Here is a 3,877-nt window from a genome sequence, read left to right on the forward strand (position 1 = left end):
GCCAATAGAGGTCGTCCACAACATATAAAATATATCAAGAATAGCCGATGACAATGTTTGATTTGGATGAACTCATCAACCTCTCTGGTGTAATAAATATAAAGAGGGCCGCCAGAGGGAAAATATACTAACTCCCTTTTGTCTCGCTGTTAAAGAAGGAGACTTATGACGCTTTAAACTTGTAAAAAGAAAACATATGAATTGTAAATGTATTACTTAGTGCTTAATTTCAGAACATAATTCAATGGTTAAAACATGAACCTAATTTCTTCCTTCCTGAAAAGTTCTCTCCTTTCCTAACGGCCATGAGCCATTGCAGATCATTCCAAGATCAGTGCGATCACTTATTCTTAAACATTACACATAAGATAAATTCAAATATATACACGCTAAGAGAGGGAAGGTCACTACAGCCGTTCAATAATGGATTTGTGTAGGCACATTAAGGGACATATGTGGATACTTTCCGCGAAATACATTGCGAATAGAATTAGTTGTAAAGAAGTAATATATTTCAACATCGTCGTGGTTCTTACCCCCACAGAAAACAGCAATTGTTGCTTCACAGTAACGGATACGTGTACGACGTTTGATTGAAATAAGTCCAGTGGTTTAGAAAGTGATGACCATTATTTATTTTTAAAATGCTGTCACACTCTACTTGTTGACAGGTATAACCTCATCTTAGAAGTTTAACGCAATAAGACAAGTATTAGAGTTTAAAACTGCCCGCTTGCCTTGAGGCACTGTTCCTCCTGGCACGCAAATTACTCAGACTATATCGATCGAGTATTTGAGACTAAGAGGACTCAGAGACATGCAACAGATTCTACACATAATTTCAAAGCTTTAAGAAACTACTTTTCGCTGATATCCTACTCCCCCCCCCCCCCCCCACACACACACACACACACACACACACACACACACACACACACACACACACACACACGCGCGCGCTCGCAATAGAAAAAAGTTTATCGGTTATTATATTTTCGCTGTTCAAGCTGTAAAACTGGAGCATCTCGCATTATGTTTAAATTATTACCTATTTACTTTTTTCACGTATATCGCAGAATGTAGGTGTAACTTTTTTTGTTGTACGATATAAAGCGTGTTTCGAAACTACGAGGCGTATTCGGAAAGTAAGGTCCGATAGGGCGCGAAATAGAAGCCATTGTGAAAATCAGATGGAATTTCTCACAGATGTGTTGGGCTGCGTCTTTAGTGAGCTTGTCGATCGCTTCACGTCACTCTTTTCAGTTCAGGGCTCAAGTGATCACGTAGAAATGCCTAAAACAACAATGTCTCCCGCCAGTTATGTGGATCTGGTGAGAGATTTCGCTTGGAGCTATGCAGCCCACATAACATAAATGTCATGCGTTTCTTTCTCCAAGAGAATTTTCAGCCGCATTCTGAAGGGACAGTGAAGACGATCATGCAGCGTTTTCGATGGGAAGTGTTTGACCACCCACAATACAGCCCTTAATTGGCTCCCTAAGTTGTTCATATCTGCTCACATGAACCGCTGGCATCGAAGACAACATTTCGGCACAAACAACGAATGGCAGATCAGCGTAGAATATTAGTGGATAGCACAGGCGGCCTCTTTCTGTGATGAGGGTAGTGGAAAGTTTGTGCAACGCCACGACAAATATTTACTATCAAACACAGTCTTGATCACAATTTATTTATTACGGTGACCGGTTTCGACCACTGCTGTGGTCGTCTTCAGACCTACAAGTCGTATACTAAGCTTTAATTAGAGGGCTACATACATTAAAGAAAGTAGATAAAGTTATAAAGCTATAAAACGATGAATTACCAATGAGTAAGGACCTCTTTATGCTGAAGAATCACTACTTGAGAAACCAGTGCACGTCTAACTATATATAATGGAGGCTCCGCCCACTTCGGACGTTTACAAAATACTGTGTAATGTGTGTGAGAAACAGTATACTAGCCAAACTGGCCGCAACTTTCTAACACGTTTTAAGGAACATACTACTGGTGCCGCACTTACAAAATAAATATTTTGTCAACATCTTGATGAATACAATCATTCTGAGGGTTGCATTTCTAAAAATTTTAAAATATTATATAATGTTCCAAAAGGACTACTGCTAAACACTTTATAAGAAATTGAAATCTATTCACTTCACAAATGTAATCCGTTATCTGTTTTAAACGAACAACTTGAATTCAAAGACAAACATTTCTTTGAGCTCTTCGACGATCTGCTTTAGAATGTCCATTCTTCTGTCCATCGTTTTTAAAATTATTAAGACCTTTAGGAAATATTTTATCTTTACTTTGTAATTTTACTTCACCATACCTTATTTTATGACTATCTGTTTTTAGAATGAAACTTCCTGGCAGAATAAAACTGTGTGCCCGACCGAGACTCGAACTCGGGACCTTTGCCTTTCGCGGGCAAGTGCTCTACCAATTGAGTTACCGAAGCACGACTCACGTCCGGTACTCACAGCTTTACTTCTGCCAGTATCCGTCTCCTACCTTCCAATCTTTACAGAAGCTCTTCTGCGAACCTTGCAGAACTAACACTCCTGAAAGAAAGGATACTGCGGAGACACGGCTTAGCCACAGCCTGGGGGATGTTTCCAGAATGAGATTTTCACTCTGCAGTGGAGTGTGTGCTGATATGAAACTTCCTGGCAGATTAAAACTGTGTGCCCCAGAAGAGCTTCTGTAAAGATTGGAAGGTAGGAGACGGATACTGGCAGAAGTAAAGCTGTGAGTACCGGACGTGAGTCGTGCTTCGGTAACTCAGTTGGTAGAGCACTTGTCCGCGAAAGGCAAAGGTCCCGAGTTCGAGTCTCGGTCGGGCACACAGTTTTAATCTGCAAGGAAGTTTCATATCAGCGCACACTCCGCTGCAGAGTGAAAATCTCAGTCTGGAAACATGCCCCAGGCTGTGGCTAAGCCATGTCTCCGCAGTATCCTTTCTTCCAGGAGTGCTAGTTCCGCAAGGTTCGCAGAAGAGCTTCTGTAAAGATTGGAAGGTAGGAGACGAATACTGGCAGAAGTAAAGCTGTGAGTACCGGACGTGAGTCGTGCTTCGGTAGCTCAGTTGGTAGAGCACTTGCCCGCGTAAGGCAAAGGTCCCGAGTTCGAGTCTCGGTCGGGCACACAGTTTTAATCTGCCAGGAAGTTTCATATCAGCGCACACTCCGCTGCAGAGTGGAAATCTCATTCTGTTTTTAGAATGTTTGCTTATTTGCTGTAAGACTGCATATTGCTATTTCACATCCCTTTATTTTTGACACTACGGCTCATAGTATTATAATTTTAAATTCCTTCCATTTTCATCATTTTTATTTGATAATTAGAGGAAGCCGCCTGGTAGAATTTTGGACAGAGCACAACTTAATCATAGCTAACACTTGGTTCAAGAATCACAAAAGAAGGTTGTATACATGGAAGAAGCCTGGAGAACTGACAGATTTCAGATAGATTATATAATGGGGAGACAGAGATTTAGGAACCAGGTATTCTATTGTAAGACTTTTCCAAGGGCAGATGTGGACTCTGGCCACAATCTATTGGTTATGAGCTGTAGATTAAAACTGAAGAAACTGCAAAAAGGTGGGAATTTAAGGAGATGGGGCCTGTATAAACTGACTAAAACAGAGGTTGTACAGAGTTTCAGAGAGAGCGTAAGGGAACAAATGGCAGGAATGGGGGAAAGAAATACAGTAGAAGAAGAATGGGTAGCTTTGAGGGATGAAGTAGTGAAGGCAGCAGAGGATCAAATAGGTAAAAATACGAGGGCTAGTAGAAATCCTGGGGTAACAAAAGAAGTATTGAATTTAATTGATGAAAGAAGAAAATATAAAAATGCAGTAAATGAAGTAGG

General features: G+C 40.8%; 1 non-coding gene across 1 annotated transcript; it reads left to right on the forward strand.

Moving 5' to 3' along the window:
- The first annotated feature begins 3,075 nt into the window (after positions 1 to 3,075).
- On the forward strand, positions 3,076 to 3,150 carry Trnat-cgu (transfer RNA threonine (anticodon CGU)). The gene has a single exon. It is a non-coding gene; the product is annotated as a tRNA-Thr (tRNA).
- The last annotated feature ends 727 nt before the right edge of the window (positions 3,151 to 3,877 follow it).

Source organism: Schistocerca gregaria, chromosome 10, assembly GCF_023897955.1.
Source record: "Schistocerca gregaria isolate iqSchGreg1 chromosome 10, iqSchGreg1.2, whole genome shotgun sequence".
In the NCBI taxonomy this organism is placed as follows: Eukaryota; Metazoa; Arthropoda; class Insecta; order Orthoptera; family Acrididae; genus Schistocerca; species Schistocerca gregaria.